This window comes from Sander vitreus, chromosome 1 (genome assembly GCF_031162955.1).
Source record: "Sander vitreus isolate 19-12246 chromosome 1, sanVit1, whole genome shotgun sequence".
Lineage (NCBI taxonomy): Eukaryota > Metazoa > Chordata > Actinopteri > Perciformes > Percidae > Sander > Sander vitreus.
Window position 1 is genome coordinate 22705308 of NC_135855.1, and position 10955 is coordinate 22716262.

The 10955-nt window shown below is 38.2% G+C and overlaps 1 protein-coding gene across 7 annotated transcripts in view; it reads right to left on the reverse strand.

The window, feature by feature from the left end:
* Nucleotides 1-9180, reverse strand: part of tead1b (TEA domain family member 1b) — a 61258-nt gene extending 52078 nt beyond the window's left edge. For 5 of the 7 annotated variants that reach the window (XM_078248465.1, XM_078248449.1, XM_078248457.1 and 2 more), the window contains exons 1-2: nt 9001-9179; nt 8408-8543 (exon numbers count right to left, since the gene is read on the reverse strand). The gene's annotated coding sequence lies outside the window, so the exon portion shown is untranslated. Of the gene's footprint in view, nt 1-8407; nt 8544-9000 lie in introns of all 7 variants that reach the window. The other 2 variants (XM_078248414.1, XM_078248423.1) reach the window with 2 other exon arrangements.
* Nucleotides 9181-10955: the final 1775 nt, after the last annotated feature.

The window sequence follows — 10955 nt, forward strand, 5'->3', positions numbered from 1 at the left end:
CTTTTGGCAACTTCTGCATGTCACACTGGACTCATTCATCATAAAACAGCCCCCTGAGAGGTACTGTGTTTTTTATACAATTTACCAATTATGTATATTGTGACTTTATTTTGGGGATGCCTATGGTGCATTAAGAATATATTAGCACATACATATCTTTGAGATATCATCATTAGTAATGTAGATATGACACCCAACAGGTAAAGGCATTTATTGTTCATAGGATGCTATACCATATAACATACTGCCTAGCTCTAGGAAGTTGAATTTGTTTGTTTTTTTTGGCAGATTGGACAAAAATCTGACATACCTTAAAAGTTACAAGGATGTTAAGAAAATTCAATTTAATTGTCTGCACTTTTTTTGGCCATGTACAGTTTGGAAATACTTGACCAATTGTTTGGCATTGAAAGAAGACAAAGTCAGCTATGTAAGAAATAATCAAAACCTGTGACTTAGTGGTATTAAAGCCACCCTATTCACTATTCAGACACACCACACTACACTAGGGTAGTGACATGATCACAAAAATCATAAGCCAAACTAAAGCTAAATTAATTTTGGGCACTCTGTGGATAGTGAGAAATAAGGAGCCAAGGTTGAGACACTATGCAGATAGTTATTAAGCCTCTGGGGTCTAAGCCATTTTTCCCCCCAATCTTTCGGTCGCCTGGTTTCCTTGTGTAATAATGCTTGTATAACCTCAACCCTGTAATGCACAAACAAGTTATAGACAAAAAAAAGAAAATTCAGGACAACCTGTGCTATCAGGATATGCATGTCGCAGGGATTTCACATGAATGTATATATACAGAATTTATAAATTGTTATATGACTTTAAAGACAAAAGAAAAAAACTAAACAAAAATTGAATTTATTCATCACATAGAACAATAATGAACAAGACTTTTAGCTTTTGAAAATTGTTCTCCAAAGTCTTGACAATCAAGGTAAACAAAAATAAACACCCTCACTTACACAAATAAAAAACTATACTGACAATAAGTCACATAAAATATGTAAAAACCCAATAAAACTATCTAATCTACACATTATTTATTACAATTACGCCGTTATGTCATTATTTCAGCTCTGCAGTTCCAAGAAAGTAAGATGCTACCATGAAGCGACGCGGAGATATCTTGTTTCACGGAATATGATATATAATTTCATCATTGTGGATTTATTGTACAAAAGTTACAAAAAATACACTGCAGTTTTAGTTGGATTACAAAGCTTCTGGAAGGCCTACAATTGCAATTGAAATGCTGCAGATCTTAGCTCCTGGATGCAAAAACAAGTAAGTGTCTACACTGCATTGATCTAGAGATATTGAAAATGACATAAAAGATATAATTTATTGTCGTATACTACATCGTTGGCCCCATAGGGTTAAGTAAGACACTATACTAAAATGCTATGTGCGTTCTTTAGTGTAGCCAACGCTAAACAAAAAACTGAATCACTGTTTTCTTGAATATTCGTCCATCAGCAACCAAAAACTGGTTGAAAAACAATCGAAACATCTGAACATGTAGAAGCTTGAAACTATAGCATAAACTATAGCATAAAGATACCATTTACTGTGTTTAAAGATAGATTTTATAGATTTTTCTTATTGTCAACGAATCCCATGAAAATACCAAAACCAACAATGAACTAATCGTACTAACAAAGGTTGTCTGTGTAGCTAAGCCTAATACAACGTATCCCTCTGTGCCAAAAACTATTAAAAACATAAATGAGCCTCACCATTGCACTGTGTGACATTTATGACCTTTATTACTATGAACATGGGCACTGTAAATCTCACATACACCATTCTGCTGACTTAAATATTAAGCAGAGCACCAAATGTGTATTAATCCGCAGCTACAATCTACTTGCGCCTGTTTAGGGAACGTTTCCTAAAAACTACAGTGCCAAGGTGTTTTAGAAAACTATTTAGCCTTAAAAAAATTTAAATATATATTTGTGACCTGAAGCTTTATGTCTTTAGCAGGAACAAATGGACTGAGGGCCACAGACAGGAAATTGAGATGGACTCTTCATGCTTTTTGTTGACAATAACCAAAATAAAGAATATCTGCAACTTCTCTTTTAATTTGATGAAATACGCTGAAAAAAAAAAAAAAGGGGGGTATTGAAGGCTGTTTGTTGACAGCACAGCTAACCTTTGTTGGTGATGTAATTATAAACCAACAAGACTCCTTGTTGGAAATGTCTACTATTTGGGTCTATTAAACAGAGAGAAAAAAAAGTTTGGATACAGCTCTCCATTGCTGTGTCCCAGCTTGGATTCCAAACTAATTTACTGGGTACAGCCTGCATATTAATGTTGGGAGCTTACCCTCCAGTCTATCTGTGCCTCCACTGAATCCAGGGCACCTTTAGGGCAGAGAGAGAGCCTGCCTGATCTGTGTCAGCCATGATAACAATACAGCGACCATTGATGAAAGGTCTTGTGGAAATTTATTACAAGCAACGGAATACGGTGCCAGAGAGACTGAATAACCCACATTTGAATACAAGCCACAAATTATACACAGTTTCAGTAAATGAAGTGACTGTGTGCCTTTGTTCTATTCTATTTCACTAGTGGAAAGCTGAACACCACTACCGCTCCTATGGCCAGCACTGAGAAAGGAAGTTGTTGAAGCCGAGATTTCCTGCTGCATTGTGGTTAAGAACTCAAAATGTGTATAGTGGTTACAGAAACTGACTCATCTAATGATTCATGGAGTACATATTGCTTTTCATCTCTGTGTGATCATGAGGAAGCTCATGTATTAGTCTTCTAATTCCAAATAGGAATAGATAGAAAAAATACATGTCCTAGCAACGTAATAACTTCTGAAAGAACTACACATCAATTATGAGCGGTTAAGACATTAAGCTGTCCAAATGTCTTTTTCCAAAAATGAAGGAGACCGCCATATGATCAAAATTATAAGGCTGTAATATTAAAGTGGTAAGCCTTCAAAGGGTCAGAGAAACTCAATCATTTTGGTGCTTTATGTAAAACTAGAAAGGCTCAAACATGACTTGTTCGTTTTGAATGATTAGGCAAAGTCTGTTACTGTAACTGGAGCAAAATGGGAGTAGACTTAAACACAGCCTGTCTTCCATAAGTATGCACAAGGAGAAAAAAAACGGTGTTGTACTTACTAAGGTGGTTGACAGGGCCAAAGTGCATTCGGTCATTTTATGGCTGCAGTACTGAAGCAGATTTACTAAGATGACGTCAGTGGCTTTGAGCCAGCTTTTCCTTTTTGGTGGCACTCTCCGCTGGCCTCAGTGGGCCCTGCTCAAACTGCTGAGCAGCAGCGCATACTCTAAAATTCCCTTTCTAGACCAGGGTTTACCTCAGGGCACACACAGTCTGGAAGCCTGCAGGAGTGTCCTCTTTTTAAAGTGTGCTTTGACCGCAGAGAACACTGATGTTTTGATGTGATTCTACCCCTGCCATACATCACATCTAATTACACAAATAATGACTCTGTGTCCGGATTCATTTACAGATCACGGATCTTTTTCAAGCCCGGAATTTTCATAACAAAAAAAAAATATTAGTATTATTATTTCAATTAAAATGTGGGACACATAATGTGTTCACATTCCCATGAGGAATTTCACAGGCCCTTTACTACAAATAGAAAACATGCCTTGTTGCACATACGTTTGTTTTTTCAGTCAAGTGAAGCCTTTATTTCTAACATCAATATCCTGTTCATGCATGTATGGCATAGAGTACTGTCCAGAAACAATGTAAAAACAGAGAACTACCAAAGCTTTTAACTGTTGACAGTAACACATATAACAACTAACTTAAGTGTTACTAACAAAGGTGCAACCCACAAACCAAATACCAAGACAGAGAAATAAAGAAGTTTTTTTCATCTATGCACACAAACACTAGTAAACACAAACGACTGCTAAAAGTTATAACTGCAATCTCAGTGCCCAATCTCATGCAGAAAAACTGCTGTTCAACATTGTGTGTTAAACTTTTATTAACCTAATAGCAATTACCTCAAATGAAATTTGTGACCATTTCGATTTAAAGACTTTTGTATAAAATGTATATTCAAATGTAGCCTATACCTCTGTTTGCATCAGAACTCCAGTAAGACTCAAAAATAGTCAATTTCAAACTAATTTTAGTGAAATTAAAATGAGATGCCATCCTAAGAAAATAAATACATCAGTGCTCTAAAGCACCTGTTGCATGGAGCACGGACTACACAGGTGCTTCTCTCCAGCAGCAAGTTATGACTCTCACACACAGTATGTATCTCTTAATGTGCTTAAATTAAAAACAGTCAGGGACCATTTGTGGTTATCCTAAAATTTAAGCTAATGACGGTAATTTTAGTGGCTAAAGGAACAGTTTTATTTAGCGTCATTCTGAGATTTTAGTGTCACTGATAGTATTAGTGTTTTCGTGTGTTTTCGTTGTCAGTCCATGTGTGGTGTTCCAAACAGATAGCAGTCTTCATTATCTACACTATACTAAGTATATCTCCAAGTGTCATAAGTAAACATGACCATATTCTGTCATTACTGTATGCAAAGACTGCACAAAATTATTTGTCATCGCATAAACATCGTAAGAGCTATAATTTAAATAGGCCTACGTAAAAATGTATAGGTGAGGAGTCTGGTGTGTGTACCCATTAGCAAAGACATTGGACAAATATTTGACCAAAAATATGGTTTTCTAAAAGTCGACAACCCTCGAACTGTATGGACAACCGAAGTAAAGAAGTGAGTCACTTGGCTCCAAGTAACACAGTCCACTTCAAAAAAGCACATTATTCTGTCCACACTTCACAACAGATAGACTCCACTTTCTGTAGTTCTTTCCTCAGACCTCAACAAGGCAGCAAAACCTGAACAATGTATTAAATTACACATCGCCTGTGTAAAATATGAAGCAATATATCCACTATCAGCATTTGCTTAAATTTCCCTTTTGCAGATCATAACCATAGATCATAATACAATGACAACTTTAACTTTACAAGTCAGTGTAAAGGGCGGTTACATTTTGCTCAAGACTAAATCCAATTTTTTTTAAACGTTTATATACAGAAAGACAAAGGCTCAGTGTCATCATAGCTGTGAACATATCTTTGTTGTAGTCTCTTTAACAAACTATAGGCAATGCTTAAAGGAGAATTCCGGCCAATTTTTACGTTAATCTTGATCGCTATAGCTACGCGAGTACTTTCGATAGAAAAAACGCCGACCCGAATCAGTGCAGGTAACACGGAGAAGCTGCAGCTACGTACTACAAGCGTCCCCTGAGCTAAAACGGCAGTGGTCGGGGCAAGTTTTAGAGTGCCTTTCTGCCTCTTAACAGACACAAAATGCAATTAATATGTCTGTGCCACATGAACAGGGACCTTACGTGTCAACAAGATGCGTTTTCAACTCAGAAATTGTTTAAATTCACCTACCCTGGTCCCTGTCTCGATCCTGCCGGTAGCTAGCTTGCCCTGCTAGCTGATAGCCGTTAGCCGTTAGCTGCTAGCTGCCGTCCGGTGAGTGTATTCAGCCAGAATTCTGTGATAATCATCCCAATAACAATCCACGGAGCGCCCGGTGGTCTGGTGGACGTCCTGCATAGGACAGACCATGCCTTTGCAGCGAAATGTTTAGATTATTTCCCCCTTAAAATAGGTAATTGAGCACTGTAGTGGTTATGACCATATCAGTGACTATGTAACAACATGGAAACAGGATAAACGATGTCTGTGACTTGCACAGTAATAGCGTTACTGAAGCTTAGCTGTAGCATCGCGCTGTCTCCTGGGAATTCAGTTGTAGCAGGAAAAGGTAAACAGTAGTGTGCAGATTGGAGCGTAGTGTGTGAAGAGCGAAGAGCGGAGTTGTTTATAAGGGAAGAAGCTTGGAGTAACGTAACTATGGAGAATATAGCAGCTATACAACACACGGAAGAGCCTTTTGAGTTTGATGGTCGTCCTTATTTATTCGAACCCGAGTATACAGACGAAAAACTAGCCTCACAAGAGTTGGAAAGAACGAGACAGACAGAGGGGAAACAGGCAGATGAACTTGCTGCTCCAAGCGCAAGCTAAAGCTAGCCTTCAGTAACTGGAGGACATAGCCACACCACCGCCGCTCCGTGGATTATTATTGGGATGATCATCACAAAAGCCTGGCTGAATACACTCACCGGACAGCAGCTAGCAGCTAACGGCTAACAGCTATCTGGCTGTACACACTCACCGGAGGGCACCTAGCAGCTAACAGCTACTACCGCAGTACTGTTTATTTTAGGGGGGAATACACTTCAAGACGCGACATGAACTGTCCTCTGGAGGACATAGCCACACCACCGCCGCTCCGTGGATTGTTATTGGGATGATTATCACAGAAGCCTGTCTGAATACACTCACCGGACGGCAGCTAGCAGCTAACGGCTAACGGCTATCAGCTAGCAGGGCAAGCTAGCTACCGGCAGGATCGAGACAGGGACCAGGGTAGGTGAATTTAAACAATTTCTGAGTTGAAAACGCATCTTGTTGACACGTAAGGGCCCTGTTCATGTGGCACAGACATATTAATTGCATTTTGTGTCTGTTAAGAGGCAGAAAGGCACTCTAAAACTTGCCCCGACCACTGCCGTTTTAGCTCAGGGGACTCTTGTAGTACATAGCTGCAGCTTCTCCGTGTTACCTGCACTGATTCGGGTCGGGGGTTTTTTCTATCGAAAGTACTCGCGTAGCTATAGCGATCAAGATTAACGTAAAAATTGGCCGGAATTCTCCTTTAAAATGCTGCATTATGCTCCATCAAAAAGCAGGGGAAGTTTAGTAACTCCTAGTTTCAGAGGTAAAGCCTCATTTAGTTAAACAAAGACAACATCCTATTCTTGCACAAATGTTATGCAGGCTTCAGTCCAACAGGTCCACTGGTTGCATAATCTAAAAACAAAGCATCTATTTCTACCCCTGTTTTCTTCCAAGCAAGCAGATTTCCACCGTGACATGTCTGGGGTTACGCCTGACTGCATTCAGACTGTTTCCTGAAAATGATAACAGCCCTTTCATGTTAATTAAATTAAAAAAAAGGTGTCTTTTCAACGTCTTTTTGTCTCATAACAAGTTACATAAAATGATTAACAGCACTTAACTGTAAGAAAAGGCATCTGGCCATAACCAGCTGCTTTGACATAAAAAAAAAGATGTGGGAGGCTGTAGGTGCTGCAGCCAAAAACTTGTAGTAACGTTAGTAGTAGTAGTAGTAGTAGTAGTAGTAGAAGTAGGGATGAAAAATGGATGTTGTTCAAGTTTGTGCAGATCTTTTTTTCACCCTATTGCTCAGTTGTGTCACTTCCTCTGTTAAGCTTACTATAATACAAAACAGCAACTTTAACAATCTAGTTTTTTTTTGTTTTTGTTTTTTAGAAGTGATGGCAACTGAAGCCACAAGATGTGTGACTAGACAGCTGATTGAGATACTAAAAAACTATTGGAGAGCTCACAAGAGAGTGAATGAGGTTATTACATAATTCTTAGCTAAATTAATGAAGTATATTGACACCTTGTTGGAATCACAACAGCATATCTGAGCTGTGTAAACAACTGTGGCCTGATGACCTGACTGGGCTGTTTGTTCAAAGCAAACCAAATCTGGCCATTTAAAGCAGCAAATACACAGAAAAGTGTCAGGGGTAAAAAACAAATGGAGACTAACCAAAGTCTGGCACAAAGAGGAGATCCTTCAATGTTTTGTGCACAGGGTGTACACCCACTTTTAAAGCCAATTTTACTGTTGCTAATGAAAGCTTTTGGCCTTATTCTGATCCCTCTCTTTGCATAATAGCCTGTGTAATTTCCCAGAGTCCACAAAAAGCTATGGGGATGAAATCATTGTAAGGAGTACAACTTTGTGACACACACACACACACACACACACACACACACACACACACACACACCCATACACACACAGCTGGCATACAGTTGGAGGGGAGATCAGTTTTAGCTGAGCAGGCATTTCCCAAAGTAGAGGAAGGAAAAGGAAAACAATGAAGGAAACCCCCCAAAAAGCTGCATAAGCATCAATTTAAGCTAATTTGCTTCTTAATAGATATCCAATGGGTTTAGCTCAAGCAGGCCACTTTAATATTATTTCAAATAGCCAAAGTAACGCAAAACCTATAGAAAAATACAATGTACTGCATTGTTTCTCTTTAAGTAGTAACGTTAGTTTTGGGGTACTCAGGGAGAGACACAGAGGAGCTTTAATCCACCACAAGCCTTTCCCTCTGGTACACTCGGTTTCGTTTACAGTTACAGTAACGTTAAGTTAACAACATGGAGCACACACGCTGTTGAGAGGAGTAGTGTTAACAAACATTAAAAAATTTACTTACACAAAACTTCGATGGCGATTAAAAAAGCACGGTCAAAACGTGTTGAAGCAACAAGTCTCTCCACCGTGTTTTCTTCTTCGAGGTGGTCCGAAAATGCTCCAGTGAAATCTTCAACAACTCCCGCCGGCTGAGCCAACTACGGAGGAAAATAGCAACGTTTTCAACCGTCATCTTGTCCACAAAAAAAATCGTTATTCTTGCGGTCTATTTTTTTTTAGTTCATCCCGAATCCCGCGGGGACTTTCTGGGGATCTGACACAGGACAACACGGCCCCTGAGGCTTTTTATAGGGGCGTATGATGGGGCTTCTTTTAAAAAATGTGAAAAATGTCAAAGATTTTCGCTGCCATGTCAAAGCCATGGGCTACAACAGTGAGTGTTCAAAGTGAGCACCCTGTTGCAAACAGCGACCAGAATCGGCCATCTATCTCAGCGATGGTAACGTTACTTTACGCCATGGGATAAATAGCAAACACCTAAATAAGCCGACATTTTTTATAAATTGTCCAATATTTACAAATACGTCAACTAAAACCCAAACGAACAGAAGTCTACAACCAGTTTGGATACCTGCAACTACCATTGCAACTTACCTCGTTATTGATATCTCATATAAAAAATGTCCCCTTTTTTGACAAATGGGATGTTATGGGGTATTTTTTTAATACTATGTCAAGTTATTCTGGTGTTTCTGGGCCAGCCAGGAAGGTGTAGGTGAATCGCGCACTGACGGAGATGCGAAGAATGCTCGGAATGAGAAGAGGAATGAAATGAACGCAAAGAGCGAGTTTGCGCCGGGGCGGAGCGAGAGGTGGCGTCATCCCGAGCCCAGCAGCCAGCCTGGGCAGCGGGCAGCAGCAGCAGGGACAGGGGAGGGTACAAACAAAACATCCCGAGAAATGACGCCTTCAGGGACACCACGAAGATCAGATTTTACACCGCCACAGACCTGAAGCCCACTTTTAACAGCTTCGATCCAGCTACAGTTATCAATACAGAACAAAGTCCCTCACAGACAGTGGTGGAAGAAGTATTCAGATCTATTCAGCAATTCAGCAATACTACAGTGTAGAAATACTTAGTTACAAGCAAACGTATAAAAGTATCAGCATCAAAATACACTGAAAGCACCTAAAGTAAACGTCTGACTACTTATTATGCAGAATGACCCATTTTAGAATAATATATAACTGGATTATAATAAGTGATGCATTAATGTGTACATCACTTTAATGATGCAGCCGGTAAAGGTGGAGCTAATTTTAATTACTTTATACACTTCTGGGTAGTTTAACCAGTGGTGGAAGAAGTACTCAGAGCTTTTACCTAAGTAAAAGAAACGATTCTACAATGTAGAAATAATCTTAATCAAATAAATAAACTTAAAGTATCAACGGTTAAAGTACTCATTTTGCAGAATAGTCAATTTTAGAATAATGTATATTACATTATTGGATTTTGATTATTAATGCATTAATGTGTACATTTCTTATGTATATGTATTGCTATACACTATTATATTGTTGTACTATACTGCATATTCTGTTATTCTATAATATTACTACAGTACAGCACCGTGTACTATGTCTAATTCCCCTCACTATATCATAATGTAGCTACTATATGATACTATAACACAGTAATTTCCCAGTTTGGGATTAATAAAGTCAATCTATCTATCTATCTATCTATCTATCTCTATCTACCTATATTATGTTAATATGTTACATTGACTTTTGCACTATATTTTATTAATACAGACAAACACATATTAGTCTGGTGTGTTGTTTACATTGACCTGTTGACTCTGCTGCTATTAATTACACCAGTGTCACTTTTTTAGCATCACTCCCTTTATCATGTCATTTTGTCTCCAAATACTCTATTTCTTTTCTTTTTTTACCCTTTATTTATTTGTGTTACTTTCTATACTTATCTGTATTTATTTCTGTTGTTTGTTGTACTGCTTAAACAACCACATTTCCCCACTGGGGATCAATAAAGGTGTATCCTATCTTATTTTATCTTATATGCTACATGATATAAGCAAAAACATGAAATGTCTAAAATTACATGTGAAATTTCATATTTTTCAATTTGACATGTTTTATGAAGTGATAAAATCACATACAAACATGTAGTTTACAAACATTTCACCTGTGAAATATATTTAGAATATCTATATGAATTTCACGTGTTTTTGTTGCAACAAACAAACAAAACAAACAAAAACAGGACACATAGCATAACCTCCTTAGACGCAGGCAACTACCATAATAACAAAAGACACTTAACCATCCAGTTTGGCTGGTCAACTGGGGCACCAATGTGGGGGAACAAAAAAAACAGTTATCTTAGTGCTTTTGATCTTAATAACAAAAAAAAATAGTTCGGGGAAATTTGCATCTTAATTAATAGTAATGTATCAATGTATTCATATGGTGGTTTTAAATAAACATGAGATGGAGGCAGCGATTGGAAAGACAAATCCATCCAAATGTCATGACAAATATTTACACACTAAAGACAACATCAATGCACTGTTGAA